Genomic DNA, 22,832 nt, shown 5'->3' on the forward strand with positions numbered 1-22,832 from the left:
TCCAGTGGTGAAACAAGTGGGTACGAAATCGCAAATCCTCGGGAGTCGTAGGTTTCAAATCGACGAGTAAATAGGCGTGTGGCGTTTGAGTGGCATCGTCGTACGCCTGAGTCAGCCAAGGCGTTCCTAACTGTTTGGCTAAGACTTGCACTTGCGATTTATCTCGAGGGCTTTTAAACAAGACCACGTAATGCGCATTGAGACTGATGGTGCGATGGGCTTTACTTTGCCGTCGTCTTCTTTAGGAATGCCTTCCACAAACACGATGGAATCGCCTTGACTTTCTCGCAAGAGGTTGTACCCCGATTGCCACTCTTTGTAACACCACACGATCCGTTGATGGGGCCGATCGATCAAATGATGTTTATGTTCGATCAAACGTTTGACGAATTCGGTTTTGCCTGAACCGCTAGGTCCAGCAATGAGCATGTTAAAGGGATGACGAAGATACAAAGCCTCCCAACTGGCACGATCTAAGTGTTCGTCGATGACTTTGACAGTAGAGGAAGAGGGAGCAGAGACAGCAGAGGTAGCCATTATGTCACTTGTGACACGAAAAACAAACAAGACAAGGGTTTATATACTTTTTCAGAACACGTTTATTGAACGTTTTTTTTTTCAAACATGAATACGAAAGACAAAAATACATAAAAGCCAAAGGCTTAAGTACAAGAACAAAAGGCACATGATAATCATGAACGTGGAATAAAAACAAGTGTCTGTACAACAACCACATGTTTTGGGTAAAGTTCTAACCAGTTCTATAGTAGGGGGTAAGGTCACACAAGTGTCCTCCCGAAAGGGTCTTTCAGGCCTGTCCACGACAGTCCCGTCCTGGGTGACGGGTTCTTCTGGCACCGTCACTAACACGGGTTGAAAAGTAACTTTTCTCCTTGAATAACTCTCGTGCATACTGGGCCACCTCTTGGGTCCAAGCCAAACCAATCTGGTTTCTTCTTCGTCAACGACATGGTAAGTTACTTCAATGAACAATGAACTATGGATCTTGCCTAGGGTTCCTTTTTATATACAGACCAATACCGACGTGACCGTACGGCAACGTAAAGTGATTGGGAAGTCGTACTCGCTTCTGGTATACAATTTGATAGACTTTTTCCAAGGGTCGACTGACGATGTGGTGATTGGGTAAACGTAATCTTGTTCGGTTGATAGGTGGTCACTTTAAAGTTTCCATCCTCTCCCGATTGCAAGGCTTCTTTCAATACCCCAAAGTTGACCACTCGACTGGTACGATGATTCAGAGTCAGTCCTTTCACTTTGCACGTCGTGTGCACTTCTCCTTGTTTGTCCCGGTATTCGTAGCCGTAATTTTTGGGGCCGCCACTGACGAAACTTAGAATCTTGTCGTCGGGATGCTCGTCTGTCCAGGCTCCTAAACGGTCTCCTTCGATGTCAGGGTGATGTTGAATCGGGTGATGGATGTAAATGCAACTGTCCGTGTCAAAGTACAGGACGCGTTCTTCTAACAGTTCTAAAGCTTCGTACAATTTTAAGCGAACATGAGCTGTCACGTAAGACGCAATGATGACATTTCCAAAAGGGTCGTCTTGTACAAAGTCCAGATCTTCTTCGTAATTGACCAAGATCAAATCCTCTCGAACGACGTCCACGTGTTTCATGTATTTGGTTTTGTCGTGAATCATCTGGAAGTAGCGGGAAGGTTCTGTCAAATATTCCGTCTTGGGTAAACACGGTCGTTGTGCCATTTTACCCCACAAGCAATTTAACATCACTTTGGCAAACGATCGCCTGCCTTCGTTTTTTTCGATGTGGTCTAAAGAGATGCCTTCTTGTTCGTAGTATTTCTCTTTGAATTGTATTTGGTCTTCGGGAGTGTGACACCAGGAAGGATAGCCGCTGGCTTCTTGTTTCAGTTTCAAAAAGGCATCGACGTAGTCTGCGAAAATGCCTTTCTGAGTAGGGTCACCCTTGTGGTACTGTTGTGTCTTGGGAAAGTGGCAAATTTCGTACACTTCTAACAGTTCGTATCCCATGTCCAGAGCTTTGAACAATTCCACGCTGACCCAGGTTCCCGTCAAGGCACGTTCTTCCTGGCTGTGATGGCAAGGTTGGTCCTGGTTGCACGTTTCGGTACAAGTACGGCACAAGGGAAACATCAGTTTGCCTTGACAATGGTGAGGTAAGACGGGATGGTATAGGTTCGTAGGAGGCAAAACTTTACACTTGATGAAGCCTTCGTATTGTCGAATGTTTTTCATGTCGATGTGTTCCGTCAGCAATTGCGGATGCCCTACGGGAAGCGACAATATTTGCACACGTAGGGATACAGCGAACACACGTCCAAGTATTTGATTTCTTCTCCTTTCTCTTCGTCGGCTTGGTACAGCAAACAGGTGGCATTGGTCCTTCCTCCGTACAAACTATCCCTCGGGTTCAACGGGTCCATGAACTGGTAACTTTCCACGAGGCGTTTAAACTCGGGATCGGTTTTCATACGGTGATCGTACTCGTGTTCCCACATTTCCACCACTTGGTATCCTTGCTGTTCTAACTTTAGGCGCCGCTGACAAGTGTCCTGGTACAAGTCTTCCATGGTTCGTTGTAAAAACTGATTTTTAGTGTCACGGTCAGGGTAACAGACGGGACATCCATGAAATAAGCAACCGTTAAACTCGTACACGATCTTGGGGTTTTCTAAGTCCCAGCCATCGACCGAACACGTTCCGATGGTCTTTTCGCCTCCTCCGTTGCGGGCATGGTGAATCCATTTGTCTTCCTTGTCGCACAAGTAATGTAACCAGCGTAGGGCTTTGACCGAGTATTGACGTTTGACAAAGTGGGTCGTTTGAGGACTGATGACAGCCACGGTGTTTTCAGGCATGAGTCGTTGGCGGTACACTAAGGAACACGCTTTGGCAATGGTGCAAGCTTCTTTCAAAGGATCGACCCCTCCGTGTTCCATGAACAGTTCTCGAAATTTTCCACAGCAACGTCGTAAAATGTCCACGTCGGGACGACACTACTTTAGCATTTCTTCCTGAAAGTCGAAAGGGTCCGAGGCGTGAGCCTGGTACCAAGGGTAGAAAGCTTCTCGTTGTTCGGTACGCATGTTGTCGGGGTCGTAATAGTGAGCCTCAGGCAAATGGGGTAGAACGGCGTGTTGATTGGCTTCCGTATTGAAAAAGTGTGGAAAGTACCCTTTAGGCATTTCTGTCATTCCAAACGTTTTAGGCATGCGGCTCAAAGGCATGGCCAAATAGCTCATCGAATCTTTAAACTGTACTTGTCCCACTTGCATGAAAATGATTTTGGCTCCGTTCAAAGTCACTTTAGGACGCTCGGTGCCTTGTTCCGTATAGTATCTCAAAAGAAACTGTCCATCGTATCCGGAGAAATTTTGAGCCATCACCGTGGCATGACGATGACAATCTCCGTAACGTTCGATGTCCTCTTGGCTCCACGTCTTGTCGATGGGGTCTAAGACCCATCGGGCAAAATCGGCTAACGTGTTCGGTCCCCGAAAGATTTTTTCACGCCCTCCAGGAATCTTGCTGCAGTGAGGGCAATGACTGAAGATAGGTTCTTGAATGCACTTCTCGCACGCTCGATGAGCCACGCAGAAATTAGGAATGTGAATGCCAGTCTCTTGCATGCATTCGAAATCGAAAAAGATGAAATTGCCTTTCTTCTTGTGACCGTCCTCTTTCTCTGGTGGGGGTTGGTATTTTTGCACGTAGCATTGGTGTTCCAAGTCCACGATGTGGTGACAAATGTGACATTTTTTCTTTCCTGAACATACCTGTGCCTTAGTACTATTGTTACGTATGCCTTGTCTACACGCAGGGCACAATCTCAGCAGTTGACAAGCGCATTTCTTCTGTGAACCTTGTGTTTTCAAGTGTTGTTGGTAACAGGTAGGGCTGACAAACGAGCGCAGACAAGTTGAACAAGGCACTGGTTCTTCGCTCAGACAGGGTGGAGAGGCCAAACATCCTGAGCATTTCCATCCACAATGTTTGTGTTGCTCTCGATTGTTATAACCATAGTCACATTTCTCACAATAATAACCGTATCCCAGGAATCCAGTGATACTGATAATAGTATCGAAATGTTCATCGTGATAATAGACATGAATGTATTTTCCGTCCTTAAAATCTTGGCCTCGAAACAACAGAGTTCCACGCATTTCTTGAGGGTGCACTTTCAAGGTGTAGCGTGGAGCTAGGGTATCTTGCAATTTTTTGCATCTCAGGAATGCCACAGGGTGTGTCTTTGGACAGTCCGGCTTGTTGTAACAGGAGTTCTGCTTCATTTCGTTGTTTGGCTCGATCGCATCGTTGAATAGTTTTCCAGGTTCTTTTCCATTCTACCGTGTCTTTCTTGTTGGCATAGGTTCGTCCCACCACGATGGCACGGGCTAAACACATCTGGTCTTGAGGGTTGTTAATTCGGACGAGACTCTTTTTGGTGTTGCGAAGGTCGTCCACCAATAACATCTTTTTGCATCCAGTCCCTTGAGGAGGAGAGACGTGGGCCATTTTCAGTGTGGCTTTACCATCGGTGATGTCAAACTGGTCATTAAATTGAATCTTGTCCATGACTTTGGAAGGGGTTAGTTCTGCGGGTCTGCTAAACTCGATCCAAACAGGGGATTTCAAACCGTCGTGATCTATGGATAGTGTCAAGCGATCGTCTTCTTTGGCTTGACATTGTCGCTTGAGTGCGGTGAGCAAAGAATCCCACATCTCGGTGATAAACCCTTCTGCTTTCTCTAAGGGTACGTCGGACTTGAAATCTTTAAACTTCACCGTGTAGGTGTAAGCCGTGGTTCTAAATTTTCTAGAGGAGCGCTTTTCCGTCTCTCGAATGGAATAGTATTTTTCAGGATTGACTAAGGGTGGTGAACTTGGTTTAGAGGTTTCAAATTCTGGTTCACTCATGACCTCTTCAAAATCACTGGCATGAATTTGTGCCAAGATTTCAGCCCTGGTACGAGGCGATAGATCACGTTTCTGCCTCTTACTTTCTTCTTCTTCTTTCTTCTCAAATGAATAGGATCGTTTCATCTTGAGTGAAAAACGTCAAATGACTCAAGTTCAAACACCATAGACTAATTTATAGTCATGGCAAACCAGCGTATATAAAAAGGGTGTGTGTCTTGTCCTTTCACTATTCATTTCACTCTCAAGCCGAGCACAACGATGGAAGAGACTACCCAGATGGACCGTTTCGTCAGAGCTTTGCGAGGGGTCATTAGAAAATTCTCTTCAGACCAGCCGACGGACTACTCTCCTTCCTTTCGAGATAAAGTCAAGATACTTGCTATATCTATCAGAAGAAAGGGCATTGGTCTTCAGAGTGTCCAGACCGTCAAAAAAGAAAAAAAACAGGGGCTAAAAAAGACAAAAGTCAAGATACCTTTTATTATTGTAAAGAAAAAGGACATTGGTCTCCAGATTGCCCAAAAAAGAAACAAGAGGAGTCAGAAGAAAAGAAGGATTCTTCAGAAGAAGAGAGGGATTCTTCGGAAGAAGAGAGGGATTCTTCGAAAGAAGAGAGGGATTCTTCAGAGGAAGAAGAGGAAGAAAGAAGACAATTCTATTTAAAAGAAGCAAAGAAACAGGAGAAGAAATGAAGAAGGGAAGAAAATGAGGAAAAAACGGTGAAGAAATTCAAAAAACAGAGAGACTAAACAAGGAGAAAGAAGAAGTCAATGAACTTTTAGTTAAAGTGTTCTGTGGTGAATTGTGAATTGGATTGTAAAAAATGGATAAAAGAATATATGAATGATATAAGGTAAGTGTCTTTGAGTTTTGATTTTAAAATAAGAAGCTACACTCACGCACTCATACACAGACACGTACTATAAGGGTAAAATGGGTTGTTTATTTGTTTTGTTTTTTTGAATTATTGGCAATTGAAATTGTATTTCTTTTCGAGAAATGTGGGTGGCCCTGAAAAGGGCCTTTTTATTTTGGTGTAGGGGTGAGTTTAACCAATCAACTTTAACTGCCTTAAGCCTTTGCCACGGCCAAGGCCTACTTCTGAACTGCGTAACGTTGATGATGATTGGGTTGAAATCACTAAGGGTGGTACGGCAGACTTAGTCACAGGGTTGACGTGTTTAGCTCGGGAAGGTCGTATTCTCTTCGGTCGTGATAAAGAAGTCTGATACATTTGTTTCAGACTTCTTAACTCCGCTAAAATGTCCAACAGTACCGTGACCGTTTGATTTTCACCCTCTTGTTTCTTTGCTGCTACTTCTTCTTGCTGCTGTTGCTGTTGCTTTTTTCTTACCTCTTCTTCTTCTTGCTGCTGCTGCTGCTGCTGCTGTAGGAGAAAAGCTTGTTCCGCTTCCTTTTGTCGTTGTATAAATTTCTCCAATTCTTCTTTCTGTCTCTGTCTAAAATTCTCCACTTGAGGTAATGAAGAAGGTAACGAAGGTTCCGGAACAAATTCTTGCGAGGTAAGAAAATCCACAAAATCCCAATGTACCTCTTCTGAAAGTAAGTCCGGGTTCCCTTGGGCAGTCTCCCCTGCTGGTGCACCCCAATGGATCGTTTTCTGAGTTTCCGTCATGTTGAATCACTGTCGCATAGATTGACTGCACACAAGCGCTAACGAATCTATATAGACCACGTGACGTCACAGACTGCTCTCTTCGGATTGGATGCGAGCTGACTGAATTTTGTAACGCGTGTTCGGATTGGTGAATGAATTCAATCCGTTTCAATCCTTCCTGTACCTATAAATAAGCGCAGTTCACTGCATTGATTCACCTATTCTCGTCGCTTCAAGATGTGGACCACAGCTGAGTCATCCACCCTTGTGTCTTCCATGATGTTTAGGACGGATATGCTTATGTATGTCAGGTCCAAGTGGACTGTTGTTGATAGGACAGATACTAGTCAATGGATGAGGAGAGTTTACATAGAAAGACAAGGATGTCTCAAGAGGGTACTTGTGTATGGACCGGCAGTTAGAAGGAGTTTAAGAAGAAGAAGAAGAAGATGTGACAGATGCCATCTATGTTAATATTAATATTAACATAAACCCAAAGGCCCTTTTCAGGGCCAGCCATATTTCTCGAAAAGAGATAGCCTTTCAATTGCCTACCCCTTTTTTAAAAAAATTTAAAAAAAAAAAAAAAAAATCCCAAAAACCCAAACTCTATTCCCCATGTTAATTTCCCCTTGTCGCTAGACAGACCCACACTATAGTTCCATGTTAAATTCCCTTTGTCGCTAGAGTGACCCACGATTTATTCCCCATGTTAATTTCCCTTGTCGCTAATCTGACCCACGATTTTTCGCCATGTTAAATTTCCATTGTCGCTAATCTGACCCAGGGGGGTCTGTAATGCTAATTCCCATTGTCGCTAATGCATCCCCATTTACTACTGTTGTAATTGTAAAAGCCGCTGTATCATGTGTACAAACGAATCGCTCTAAGACAAGGATATGCTTTAGGAAATATATTAAAATCAGCGTTTCAGACGGCAGGGTAGAACGCATCTTGCAACATATGGTTATTCGAAGATTGTACGCTTGCTTTGAGAGAAGCAGCTTTGACGGAAAGAAAATAATTCTTCTAAAACTCATTGTCTGAAAAGTGTCTTAAAGAAAGCTTTATCAAAGCAAGGAATATGGTTTGTTTCAAACAGGTAAAGAACTCATTGGGCGCCAAAACATTATGGTGAAGGCATTATTTTCTCCTCCACAAACAATTGCGTGATATATATTTACCGAATGGTGTGATTGTAAGCTTAAGACGATATGAAAGTTGAGAGTTTAGAAACTACTCAAGACGTTTTGGATTGATTGCGAGTGATGTTGAACAGTAATCAAAAGTGGGTGTTGAATAGTAATCGATAGTATTCAAAATGTTGATTCATGAACTTCTGTTGATTAGCATCTTTGTCTGATTTTATCCTACCTTTTAGTATCTTACCCGCCTTGTGTGATAGCATGTTTTACTTATAATGTGTCTTTGAACACTACTGCCATTTTTTTGTGCTAGATAATACGGGTGTGTGTTTGGATTTTAATGAATTCTCTGGTTTGGCATTTTTGACGTGATATATAGCAATCAAAAAGCTGTTCATAGATAGTAGAGGTTTGTTTTGGGAGATTAATACAAAAGCGATTACTTCATAGTACCAATTAACCAATGTTGGGCTAAAGATTGTATATGATATAGGCATTATCCATGTACTATAACTGACGATGAATGTGACATTTTCATAGTGCGAATAGCTTTCTAATTAGAGACATTCAACTGCGTGTTATAAAGAAACCAACTTGTCAAAGTAAATACATGGTCAGGATGCAAGCAGTGGATAACAATAAATCATTTTATTTCGTTGTGAAATTAGAGTAATTATTACAATTTTTTATTTTAATTTCATTAGCAAACATATATTGTATTTTTAAGAAAAAACAACATCTTATTGATTTCATCGTACAATAATAGTAAATGTACTAGTCTGGAAGTTAAATTAAGGTCGTTGAATACTTTATAATCTTCTCTTGCTTTTCACACTCTGGCATCCAGTCAGAAAGACCGTTTGCTCTGAATTTCTGTTGGATCGTGATCCAGTTCTTGTTGAGTTTGTCAAAGCTTTCTTTTGCCTTTCTATTCTCTTTGTCTTTCCTTTCCTTTGACAACTTTTCTTTTATGTTCTTTACCTCTTGGGTTAGCACTCGTCTCATCAGTTCCTCGGCTTTATTAAGTTGGTCTAAACCCCACTTCACATATGACCACTCACTCCACACCAAGATATCTTGTAGGAAGCATCTCACTACTGTTACATAATCCAGATCTTCCTTTAATCTACCTACTCTCACATAGGGAAGGTCAATCAATCCTCTTATTTCTTTTACTTCTTCTTCTAACATACCCTCAAGCAGATCCGTAGCTAATTGCACACTTGTCACTTGTCTGGTCACAAAATCCTTTGTGACTGGATATTTCCATTCCTTCTCTAGTCTCTTCACCACGTATATTCCAACTACTATCCAGAAATAGCTGTCTCAAGTTGTTAAACAATGCTGTCTCAGACACCATATTCGTTGTCGTTATTCCGTAGAATGGCGCAATGGACGAACTCTGTGAGTTCTTATATGTAAAGCACAGTCGTGAAGGAAAACATCCCATACTTTTCTCTTCTCATATTATCTACTATTCACACAGTAATGACTGGACGAATAATATAACCATAATATACTATCCACACACGCGAAGTAGTAAAATCAAAATCATAATATACTATTCACACACTGATGCAGCATAAAAATAACCAAAAGATACCATCCACACACGGGAAGCAGCAAAAATCAAACCTAAAATATACTATGCAAATACCCCGAAGCAGCAAAAAGCAAAGCCATAATCTACTATTCACACACGCAAAGCAGCAAAAGCATAACCATAATATACTATCCCCAAACACGCTAAGCAGCAAATAAACAAAAACAAAACCCAAACATACCATTCACACAGGAGTGAATGTTTAATAACCACACACTCTACTATTCACACATACATGCTTTACAACTTACAAACCCCAATAAGCTACTATCCACACAAACGTACTTTGAATGCTTACAAACACACACACACACACACATACACACGTACAAACACAAACAATCATAACAGGAAAGGAGTGAGTGTTTATATTCACACTACTCCACATTCTAATAATGGCAAAATGAATGCTATCATTTTTGTAGAGTTTTGGTTAGCCCTGAAAAGGGCTGTTTTTATGGAACTCCAGATGCGTCGATCTAATGCTGGCACCTTCTATGTCTCGCACCGTACACGCATCTCCTACTCCAGTCTCCTTGCCAATTCACCCTTGTCACTGGGAGCGCAGAGGCGGGTAGAGTGGCTTCACTATTTCAATCGTCTGTCTCTGGGATAGTGAAGACATCCCTTTCTCTTCTCCTATTTCTAACTCTCGGATGAATTCGTATACTTGCCTCCTGTTGTGGTTGTGGCTGTGGTGCAGCTACAGGCTGTGGTGCTGATATTGCCTGTGGAGGCGTCCTTGCCTCAGGTGTCACCTCGCTCACAGGTCTCATCATTATGTAAGACCTGATCCCTCTCTTTTTGTCTTCCTCTTCTTTCTTCCTTCTCTGTTCCTCTTCCTCTTTCATTATGCCTTCTTCACAATGGCCGCCGTTGCCAGCTCATTCAGTGGACGCCTGACATTTTCCAGGTGCATCTGGAGTTCTAACAGTTTTGCTAGACTGCTGCTCGTTTTTTAAGCTGTTAACGAACCAACAGGGGTATCCAGACTACGAGTGTTTCCGTATTTATATGAAAAGCACGGACGTGAAGGAAAACATCCCGTAAGACCCACAACTGTTGTTGTTATCTAGAATTTAAGTGGTGTGCGTCCAAGTGGACATTTACCACTGGTTAATGCCACCACGGGTGGCTTTTTTATTTCTCCTAGGGTTTTCCTCCTATAGTGCCACTTCCCCCAGGCTTTAATGTGTTCACGGAACACTTACTAATTTGGCCGTCAGTTCCAGGTACTATTGAGTGCCTATCGATCTGAGTGTAGGGCCAAGTTGAGTGGGATTAGACCAGACCCAACACGCACTGTTTTGAGTTGCTATGGTATTGGGACTAGGGGGATTGGACTCAACCTACGGTCGCTTTACTGCTTGTTAGATGGTGCACTGCACGTATGGTATTGGTGTTTGTTCGTGATGAAGGATGTCAGGCTGAGGCTTGGGATGCACCTTATGACACAGGTCTTTAGTGCTTTAGACGTCAGGGTATCCATGGTCTAATTTAGAGAGTTGGTTAGAGTAGTAGTTCTTAGAGTCTAGGATGACAGCTATGGTTGTGAAAATGCCTCTTGAAGTGGTGGGCCCTGTTGGTATTGGGATTTTTGTCCACTTTTTGCTGATAAAAACGTAGTGGTTATTGTTAATTTGTTTATTTGGGGTCTTAATTCCTAATTCGGTTTAGTTTGCAGTCTTGTGTTGCCGGACCTGATAGTCTTTGGGGTTTTAGACTACCTTATATGTTCTAACTTGAGGTACTACTGCCTAGTTCGTGTTTCATTGCAGACTTGTACTTTGGGTTTTTAGACTACCCTATATAATCTAGTCTTGGGTACTATCTTGTGTTGTGGGTTGCCCTGATGGTCTGGGTTTTCGACCACCTTTTACGTATCAATTCGGGGTGTTGCGGGCAAGACGATTATTTTTATGGAGCTGTCACCTAGTTATTCGGCTGACCTACGATTGTTGTTAGCTGGATTATGTTAATGAGTGTTATGATAGGAGGAGAGGGAGAGGGGATGTTTGATATATATCTTTAAATCTGGGTAACCTCTATCTATTTATCATGATTCCTATTTATGTTGTTTATTAGTATGATGTTTTTAGTTTTAGGTATTAATATGTGTTTTCCCTATTTGTGGTTAGTTGGTCACATTACTTTTAGTCCCAGATAGTTATCCTTGTCGATTACTCGAACCTTCTAAGAGGGATCAAGGACATCTGATCTGGTTGGTCCCTACTGCGTTTTCCTTATTTTATTTATATTACCTAGATCATTACCTAAAAACGCGCGGACCTAAAATAAACATTCACTTTTTTAACACCCATCACTTTTTTTAAAGCATTTTGACAAGCCGCTTAAAAAAATGCTTATACATTCACTTTCCAACCAAGATAAAGAATTCATGTGCTTATAGACGCAATTCTATTTTTTTTCTAACTTATTATAGGCAATGGAATGTAATTTCTTTTCTAGAGTATGGGGTAGCCCTGAAAAGGGCTGTTTTTTTTGTGTGAACGAGGAGCTAATGCAGTCTTTTAGGATCTAAGATTGCGACCTCCTCTGACGACATGCTTTGTCACAGGATAAGGTGTGCTTCTTCGGAAAGAGAAGAACTCTTTGGTGTCGACACGTCAGTCGACAAAGCCTCTTTATGGTTCCTGCTTCTGCTGCTGTTGCTGCTACTCTCTCTGTTCCCTCTGCTGTTTCTGAAGTCTTTACTTCTCTGTTCATTCTTCTTTCTCCCTGTTAGCTTCTTATCTGAAGAGCTCTTCTATCAGGTCTTCAGTGACCTTTAACATTCTAACATTCTCTATCTCTTCAGGCTTAGGTATCTTACTTAGTCTGAACACGATGCAAATTCACGTAGGCTTCGTTCAACTTGACTAATATTGAGCACATCATAGTAGATGGTTGAGTCGACAATGGATGGTCAGACTAGAGACTCCCCCGTTTGTATCATCCAAGTGCGGACGTGAAGGAAAACATCCCTACTCGGTTTTTGAGTCGGAACGCTAAACTAGTGTTGTGTGAGGGATAGAGAGAAGTCAAAGAGCATAAATACTGATACTCATGGCAAAAACAAACGAAAAAGGCATTTTTTTAAAAAAAAACACAACATTTTTATTCCAATAACTCATAACTAACAAGTACCAATTTGTTTCAACATTAACCATTCAATTTAACTAACAAACATGGGCCATGGATGTACACTACGTTTCCTAGCTAGAGACAGAAGATAAGCATAATGGTCACAAAACCATCGATCTACTTTCTCATCGTTTCTAGAAGAATGATGATCAAAATAAGTCACTAAATGTTCTAAAGAATATCCCAGACTGCGATGATGCAGAAAATGCACATAATATTGTCCACACACCAAGGAATCTGTGCCTTGTAAATTCACATTGTTGAATCGTGTGGTCTGAGCATTTCTTCTCATAAAGTCAATGATATCGTCTTCCAAAGGGGGCAATCCATAAGAATCGAAATAATCCACACATCCTTCTTCAGAAAAGTAGACGGCTACCCAGTGGATTCCTGGGAGATGACTGTCGTCCGTGTTGATCACATAAGCTTGATGGCCTTGAGGTTTGCGATGAGGGAGTTCATCTTTAGCACAGACGACAGGATTCCGAGAAGCAGTGTACGAACTGTGGTTCAAAAGATAATAAAGTTTGTGTTGTTTTTTTTTCTTCACAGGTGATAATAAGTGATCAATTCGATCCTGACTTTGTCTTGGAAAATGTCTGACAAGTAAATGGGTATTAGCTCCGACTTCGTACCCTAGTTCAAGAGAGTTTCTACGCGACGAATCTCCATATGTGTTAATGGAGGAGAAGAATATTCACGCAAGTCTTTATACCACTGATCAAACACGAATTCTTCCGAGATGAGACTACAAACTTTTTCCAGTTACTCGTCCAAGTTTTTTTCTTGACTCAAGATCAGACATTTATCGTGTTGAATATGACTGGGCCGATCGTTTTGACATCCATAGCAATCTTTCTTGATCAATTCCTTAATTATATCTCAGAGGACTGTAGCAAAACAGGAGACTAAATGTGTTTCTTGTTCTGGCCATCGGGACTTCATCATGATGACTTCTTCCTCTTTGTCTTGGGGTTCTCCGTTCATGGTCTCCTCACATTCCATGTCCAAAGTTTCTCCACTAGGTAAAGAGGGATAAGTCTTCCATGGCTTCTAATAGTCTAGAATGACTTCTCTCAAACTGTTGATTTCTATGGTATTGTCAAATTCGGCATACAGAATGACGTTCACCGTGTTAAGTTGGGGTAAAGCTTCTGCAAACTGAAGTTCCACACGAATCTCACCGGATTTTATAGGGTGAAAATGTCCCTCGTCGCTGCCTTGGTCTGGAATAAAATCAAAAGCCCAGAAAGCATAGCCTCCTGCATAATCGTCGTACGTAATGCCGTGAATGGTCTTGGTTCTTAACTGACCCGTGGCTTCGTACAGGGACAGGTACGATCTTAAGTGATTTTCTTCGTGTCACTATAGGCAGGTTCGAAAGGTCGGATACACAGGGTTTTGCCATCGCGACTGATTTCGATTTTGGACACTTTGTAATGTTGAAACTGAAAAGGATTTTCATTGTAGGCTCCGTTGAAGGCTGAATTCTTGACGATACCAATAATCAAACGTTTGGGGAGCTGTTTTTGGAACAGATAATCTTCGATCATGGATCGCTGTCTAGCAGGAATGGTGAAGGTTTTCACTTCCACGCGGCGTATTGGATACTTGCAGTCGTTCTGCTCAAAGTGTGACTGATGTCGTTTCCCACTTTAGACAACACTTCCACACAACGCACGTAGAGCTTGGCTTCTTCGATTTTGGTTTTGTAAGTGGCATCAGCAGCAGCCATCAAATGGAAAGCGGCACTGCTACGATTCAGTCTCATGTGGATATCCACACCGTTCAGCAAATACTTTTTTCTCTTGCAACCACATGTCCAAATGTAAGCGACACATCAGTTCTAAACTACGGCTTCTAGCAATTTTCGTTCGTCGTTCTACAAATCCCGTTGTATTTTGATCATCCCCAGCAACTGTAATGCTGTTGAACTTAGTCGCTTTGTCAGGTTTCCATACCAAGCAAGCATCTAGAATAGTGTTCTTGGCTTCTTTTCCGTACGTCAAGAGATTTTCCAGGTACGCACGATAAGGGTAAGCATCCATGCTGCTACTGACCAGTTTGTTATTAAAGTACAAATCCACTTGACTGAACAAGGAATGCATGAAATTGTTGACGGGAGCTACTACATCATCATTGTCTACGTAGGTGTTAAGCGGTTTGATCACTTTCGCTTTCAAGTACAAGTAATTGCTATTCAGATCGATGTAATCTTCGGGTTGTCCTTTGATTTCAAACGCGATAGGAGCTGAATCCGTCAAAGAGGAAATGGGATGAAATTCCACCCATTGGGATTATTGTATTGTCATCATAGTGGGTGCAAGGCAAACAGATCCAGTTCCGACTTGGAACAGTCGCAAGACTCTCGCTGCATCGTTTTTCTGTTTCTCAATAATATAATAATCAAAAACGGCTATCTCAAACGGTTCTTCTTTTCTTTGTCTTTCTAGCTTTAGAGGTTTGAAGTCTTATGAAGGGGTGTTTTCTTCGTCGTCTTTTTCTATCTTGTCCTTGCTGTGGCTTCAGGGAAGTAGGAATGCCTGACTCGGTACCGTGCAGGGCATTTATAGGCGTTTCTCGTCGGCCCAAAAGGTCTTTGCCCGTTTGCAGCAAGACATTTTTGCCTGCTGTCAAGCAGGCTTCTTTATGGTTTTGTTTGTCGATGATTACAGTTTGGAGAAATTCTTTGCCTTGCATCAATGCCGCATCTTTCAAGGCGTGCCATCCGCGTGTTACCATCGGTTTCAACACAGGGGCCACCGAAAGAAAGGCTGATTTTAACATTTCTCCTAAACCGTGTCCTCGCTGTCGAGCAGCGAGCGGGTACACTGGATACATGACGTACGAGTCGTTCGAGAACCGTTTTCGAAAATGGAGTTTCACCGTGACATTCCCTTAGGTGAATGGAATATTTTGTACCAGATCTCCTTTTATAGAAATGTTGATAGTGTCCAAATAAGATTTGCTGACGGGCAAATAGTGAGGATGTACAAATTCGCGGCGAACGTGATAGTGTTTCCTTCTTCCTCGTCAGCGATCATGGCAGAATCCACTTTGAAAGGAATGACACGCAGTAACGGTACGGAGGTGTGTCCCACCACGTTATACTCCACCACATCGGAGTACACAAAAATCAAATTCAGTCCTTGGTTCAGTTCTACCGGGGAACGAAATAACGTGACAAAAGAATCGTTGTCGGAAGTGACTGGTAATTCGTTTTTCTTGATTATGGCCATCCTCATATCAATGTCCCTGCCCAACATGTTAAACAATTCAGGACAAAAAAAGTGACAACACTTTGACCCCCTCAGGAAATTTCATCAGGAAGCGACGAGCTACTTTATGGTACTCCGAGGTGAAACTTGTTTTGACACTCTCCAAAGCTTTAAGAAACACGACATTAAACCTGGAAGCAATGGTGCTCACCAAATGTTGTCCGCTAAAATAATAGTCTGGAGGAATGGACAAGTGATAGGTGGTCGACTTTTGATTTTTTGTGCTAGGGGTTTTCTTATCATATTTTACATAGATATCCAAGTACTGTTGCATTTGCTCGTCATGAACTTCCACCGAAAACAAATTTTGATTGGGATGGACATTAAGGACTTGGGTCGGGTGAATGATTTATACCAAAGCCACTTCCCAGTAGGCTTCGTGATCTAATTGGATGGCCTGAGGTAATCTGGCCGTGTAACAGCACAAAGTGTTGTTGGGAACCACGTCCATGTAACTGTCACTGGGTAAGGTTAAGTAAAATTGGTTATGGTGGCTCATAACCGATGACACAATGCACCACAAAGATTTGACAGAAAAAGACGTTTTGCGTTTTAGGCACATGTTCTCCACACCACACCCACAAGAGTTGTTTCTTTAAATCTTGTAGTGAAGAACTGGATGAAGGAGTGGTAGCAGTAGCTGAGTCTGTGTGAAAGGGCATGATGATCATTTCTTTTTATAATCGATGACTTGCGAAGCGTCGATCCAAGAATCAAAACTGGGTGAATATCCTTTCCAACGTACTTTGACTTCTTTGACACGTTGTTTACCCACTTTACGGGTTCTGCGTTCGAGAATGATTTCGATGTCGTACACGTCGTCTTCTTTCTTTGGTGACACGTTGTACCTCGAGCAAACAAAACGTTCCTTTAAACACTTCTCCGTTCACGTGTTCCAATTTCCTATGGTCAACACTCCACTTTTCTTGGTGACAGCCCCCGTTGGGGACGTACCAAAAAGGCTATCAGAAACCAGCACTTCGTTGTCGGGAGTCACCTCTTGCGGAGCACGTCCAATGCTTCGATAGTAAGATTGGTTGTATGCTTGCACCAGGTGCGGTAAGATGTTGATGTACTTCAGAGTGTGGTGATGCGTAAAATATTTCCACATGCGTTCTTTCAAAGTGCGTTGAAAACGTTCCACGACACTGGCTTTGGTTTCAAGATTCTCGGTGGTAAAAAAAATAATGTCACGTTTCTTTATTTGTTTTGGAAAGCTTGGTTCAGAAATTCGTTACCTTTGTCCGTTTGCCATCGAAGACGGTGACGACCACTTTGTTTCAATAACCGTTGGAGGGCTCGCACTAACTCGTTGCTCGATTTGGAAGTCAATAGCATGAACCGGGCAAATTTCAAAAAGACGTCGATGACACAAAACAAATATTTGTAGCCGCGATTGTAGCTGGCCAAATGAGAGACATTGGCTAAATCGGTTTGCCATTGATGATCGATGCCTTCCACTTGGGTGCGACGTCTGGAAAACTTGCGTCGAATGGGTTTGTGTAAAGTGTATGTAGCTTGTTCTTGTAACCATCGTTGCACCTGAGGTAAACGGAGACTTTATGTCGAGTTTTGGCAGCACGACACAATTTTTGAACTCCTCCGTAACCTGCAGGATGGGATGGATCATAGTAAATGCTGGCTAACACCTATTCCATTTTGTTGTTTGTTTGTTAATAAGTAACCCACTCTTCGCTGATGCTACTTTGAATGGGGCGAAAGGGTGGCTTGGAAACGGATTTACGTGTCCGATGGGCTACGGGAGTAGAAGTCAAAGCTAGAGGTGGAAGTCGTAATGGAATGGCTTTGGTCTTTTCTGTTTTCACTTCTGGTTTCCCTTCTTTCTTTTTCACTTCTGTCGAAGAAGGAGTGGACGTCATCTTTTTAACCCAAGCTTTCATTTCTTCTCTTAGGGGTGTGGGGGAATGTATCAACAAGGATGCTGCAATCTTACTAGAAATGGGAGCTGCTGACGGTGTTTGAAAAACTTCTCGTATCTTTTCTTCCTCAGGCCTTCGTGGGGTAGCGTCTCAGGTGACCCCTGGGGATGGTAGTAGTGGTGGTGGTGGTGGGACCAACTTTTCATCAGGGTCTTGAAAACTTTCAGTGTGGGCAGAGCTGTTTCGTCAAAAGCTTTCTGGTGAGAGAGTTGCAGTCGTTGCAAGAGTTGACCGTACTTTTGCGAATTTTCTGTTTCGGACAGATCGTGGCGATCCATCAAGGACTGTAATTCGTTTGTAACTGGGACATATCGGTCAATCGGGATTGGGACGCAAATGCGGGATTCGTTGTTCTTGCCAACGATGGTATTCCATCCATCGTTTGTAAGGCACTAAAGCTAGATTTCGTCCTTCCATTCGATGTCAAGGGTTACGTCTGAGATCTTGGGATTTCAGAGGTCCTTTTTATCTTGCCCCCACGAGGCCTCCCAACATGGTTTCAAAGACTCCTTTCAGCAAATGCCCTAACAAGAGGGGTCAAATTCCTCCATGTTGAACCAACATCTTCTTTCGACGAAAGGGGATTTTCTTTTAAACCATTTGGCGAAGAACGTGACGATGTTTGCCTAAGCATTATTTCTGGTATTTGGAGAAAGGGATCGTGCCTTTCAAAACGTTCAAACAACATTCGCACACGGTATAGATTACATGACAGGAGGCCGGTTGAATGAGTTTTTTTCGCAGGGGTGGAGAAGTTTTGGACAAGATAGACAACATGTCCTCATGTTTGACTAAACGAGGATGCGGTCCTTTCCTTTTCTCTCGTTGGGGTTTAGAACGTTAGAACGTTTTCTGGGGGGTGACATCTTTGCTTGTTGGTTTCGGGACATTCATCAAAAATACACTAACGTCGATGTCTATGCACACGTCCTTTAATCTTTTTTTTTTTGGACTATCGCTTCGTCATAAAGGTGACAATGTGTTTTCCAAAATCGCCAAGGAATCATCCCCTTTGGTGACTCCTCTTTTTCTTTTAACGACTGTATCTTTTTTTAAGGTAATGTCTATGCTTGGTTTTGCACTTTGTCGGATGACGAGCCTGTCTTTGTCTCTTTCTTTTTTAAGGATATTGACTGTGTATACTTCTTTGAGGTGACATCTTTTTGGGAGTTCAGGAGTACAAACAAAAAACACTGATACCTCTATTTTGTCGCTGCCCTTTTTATACTGGAATGCGTCGCCACTGATTGTCTTTACGTCGTATCAACTTGATTACAGGCAACACACGTCGTGCAGGGGTTCGCAACGGACTAAATCGAGCGAGTTCTTGCTTGGACAAATCCAGTAAACTCTGTAACATGCTCGATCTCTCTTGAACTTTGAATTTGGGAGCATGTACTTTGTGAGTAGCTGCCACTGTCACTAAAGAGGAGGGTCCAGCCACTGGATAAGTTCTTGAAGACATGGATCTCCATGGTGTCATCAACGGAGAAGTGGATGAAGCTGAGACTACATGAGACGCGGTCACCGTTTTTGCAAGTCGTGGTTTGCGAATGTAAGGTTGCGTCCTGGCTGAAGTGCCTCTCTTGCGACTAGTTTTCTGTTGGCTTTTCTTTTTCGGAGGATCTCTCTGTTTCATTTTCTGGGGACGTTTCTTTTTTCCGGGGTTGTGACCTGGTCTTGACACCGTTGCTCTTTTTTGTTGGGTGGGGGGCATCGTTTGGCTTTTTTCTTAGGGAGAACTTTGGGAGCATTAGGATCCCATCTTAATAGGGAAAGAATGATGACACCTCCTAGAGTACCGCTCCCTCCAGGTTTCAAAATGATTTGCTTTTTGGTTTGAGTGTCGATACGGGGATCGGCCAGTTGGGTTAAAGCTACTTTGTTCCGATCGTAAAAGCGTTTGGTTTGATGAGGAATCTGAATGATGCTTTGCAGTAATTGACGTGCTGTCACCGTGAACCATCGTAAGACTTCTTTGAGACTGGCTTCTAAGACACGAGCACGTATTTGTAGATTTTTTTCTCGACAGATGCCATACAAGGCACGAATCAATTTAACGGGAAGATGAGATTGAAGGGACGTCATGTTCAGACTGTGTGAGACATACGAAAAGTGTTTGAGGTTTTTATAGATTTGCTTGGTTAAGTCGAGGACAGAGATGTGTACAGGATAGGTCATCCGTCTTGACACCAGTGGTGAAACCAATGGGTACGAAATCGCTAATAATCGGGGGTAGTAGGTTTCAAATAGTAAATAGACGCGTGGAGTTTGAGTGGCATCGTCGCACACCTGAGTGGGCCAAGGCGTTCCTAACTGTTTGGCTAAGACTTGCACTTGCGATTTATCTCAATGGCTTTTAAACAAGACCACGTAATGTGCATTGAGACTGATGGTGCGATGGGCTTTACTTTGTTGAAACAAATTTTGAGTGATGTAAATGACACTGGCATTACGATGATGCCCTTTGCGCGTAAACCAAAGTTTGATTTCTTCTTCGTCTTCTCCTAACGTGTCGTCGAAAATGACCAAATGGGTTCGACAGGAGTCAGACACGATTCCGTCGTCTTCTTTAGGAATGCCTTCCACAAACACGATGGAATCGCCTTGACTTTCTCGCAAGAGGCTGTACGTCGATTGCCACTCTTTGTAACACCACACGATACGTTGAGGTGGACGATCAATCAAATGATGTTTATGTTCAATCAAACGTTTAACAAAGTCGGTTTTGCCTGAACCGTTAGGTCCAGCAATGAGCATGTTAAAGGGATGGCGAAGATATAAGGCCTCCCAACTGGCACGATCTAAGTGTTCGTCGATGACTTTGACAGTGGAGGAAGAGGGAGCAGAGACAGCAGAGGTAGCCATAGTGTCAGGAATGTCACTTGTGACACGAAAACAGACAAGACAAGAGTTTTTTATACTTTTTTCAGGACACGTTTCTTGATGTTTTAAAAATGAACATGAAAGACAAAAATACATAAAAGCCAAAGGCTTAAGTACAGCGATAAAATGCACATGAAAACAATCAACGTGGATTAGAAACAGGTTTCTGTACAACATGGTTTTGGGTAATGTTCTGACAAGTTCAACAGGGGGTAATGTCACACAAGTGTGTTCCCGAAAAGGACTTTCAGGAATGTCCATGACAGTCCTGTCCTCGGTGACGGGTTCTGTTGGTACTGTCACCAACACAGGTTGAAAGGTGACTTTTTTCTTTGGACGTTGAAAGGAAGTATCACAACTCTCGAGCATACTGGGCCACTTCTTGGGTCCAAGCCTCATAACCCCATTTTTTCCAGGCACGTACATCTGTCGAATGAGGGTGTAAGTCACAAGCTACACGCATATCGTCATACACGTCTTCGGTAGCTAAAAGTTTACGAATCTTTTTTTCCCGTAGAGGTCGAGAAGTATCCAGATAAAAACGCAAGGCTTTGAGCAAAATGAGTCTCTCGTGAACATTTAAGGCCATTCGGGTGGTTCGTACTGTTCGTAAAGAGTCCACAAGAAATCTGCTGGTAAACGAAATCCCAGAAAACAAGTCACTAAGACAAAAACCACTTGTCGACCAAAATTCAACGGAAACAGTTCTTGTAATAATTGATGGTAATGATCCACGGTTTGAAAATTATCACTGAGTTCCTTCCATGGAATCTGTTGAATCACTTGTGATAAAAGTCGTGGCATGGCAACCTGTTTTTATACTCTCTTTTTTTCGGAAGCAATAAATGTACTTTCTACCCAGAGATCTTCGTTCTCTAGTTGGAAATTTAAATCTTCCAAACTGTAACCTTCAGTTCAGAGTTCGTTCAGACGTTTCCTCTTCCACTAGACAAATGTTGCGTAAAAGATTTTTGTAATCCTTCAACTCTTCTTCCTCAATTCGTTGCAGTAGGTGAATCTCGCAGTAATCAAAATCACGAACATGTGGATTATTTGCGACCTGGAAGTATTAAATAAGGTCTAACCACTGAAACAATTTCTTACGAATCAGTTCTCTCATACCATTCAGGTGCCAGTGGTTCAAACACCGGTGACGTAACGGATGCAATTGTACTTTACGTTTGACTTTTATTTTGATCAGTTCTCGGTAAATGCGTTCTCTTAACTCCACAGGTAAGCCACGAATGTTCTCTTGTAAAGTATCCATGAATAGGTCATACTAAATCCTCTTTTGTCTGACAGAAGAAATGTACTGTCTACACATGCATGATTTTATTTCAGTTTCTAATCTAAATTGTTTAGTTACTAATTTACACATCACAGTTCGTTCAGAAGTTTCCTCTTTCACTAAGTTGACGTCGTGTAAAAGATTTCGGTAATCCACTAACTCTTCCTCTGGAAATCGATGCAGTAAGTTTACAATGTAGTACATACATTCATTAAAAACAAACTAATCCTTTTTAAAACCAAAGGGTAGTTGATGAATGTCTGACCAATGGAACACTTTCAACCGAATCAGTCTTTGTATTGCTTTCAGGTACCAGTGGTTCAAACACCAGTGACGTAACGGATGCAATTGTTATTTACGTTTGACTTGTATTTTGACCAGTTCTCGGTAAATGCGTTCTCTCAACTCCACAGGCAAGCCACGAATATTCTCTTGTAAAGTATCCATGAATAGGTCAGTCAGTACGATTGAATTTACAATCTTCTCCTAAAGCAAAAGTAATCCACATAACGAGTAATTTCTGGCCACTGCCATTCAGGGTATCGTCCAAGAATGTCACTGAAATCTTGTAATGTAAACGGTCTAAAGCGGTGTATTATGACAAACGCACCCTTGATCCAGAGAAATCTAACACATTGGTTGACTTTTTCCACTTTCCTCTAGTGAATTTCTCGACACAAAAGTTCTACAATTATCCATTGAGATTTCACTCTGGCAAGTCCCTACCAAACTTCCTTGTAGATCGTCTCTTGTAGTTCTTTAGGTAATGATTCAATATCATTTTTGAAATGGAGTTTAAATACTGGTCTCGGTGATGTCCAACATTTGACTCCTAACTAATCTGGTTTCTTCAACGACATGGTAGGTTACTTCAATGTCTCGGTCGTACTAAGGGCAAGTAATGACAATTCGGTGACCATGGAGCATGTTCCAGGTAGGCCACATCTTATTGTTCCCACCGGTGTAGTGACACACCGCAACTGATGCACTCGACTTTATCCCCTT

This window comes from Sinohyriopsis cumingii, chromosome 19 (genome assembly GCF_028554795.1).
Source record: "Sinohyriopsis cumingii isolate HCF-2022 chromosome 19, ASM2855479v2, whole genome shotgun sequence".
NCBI lineage: Eukaryota > Metazoa > Mollusca > Bivalvia > Unionida > Unionidae > Sinohyriopsis > Sinohyriopsis cumingii.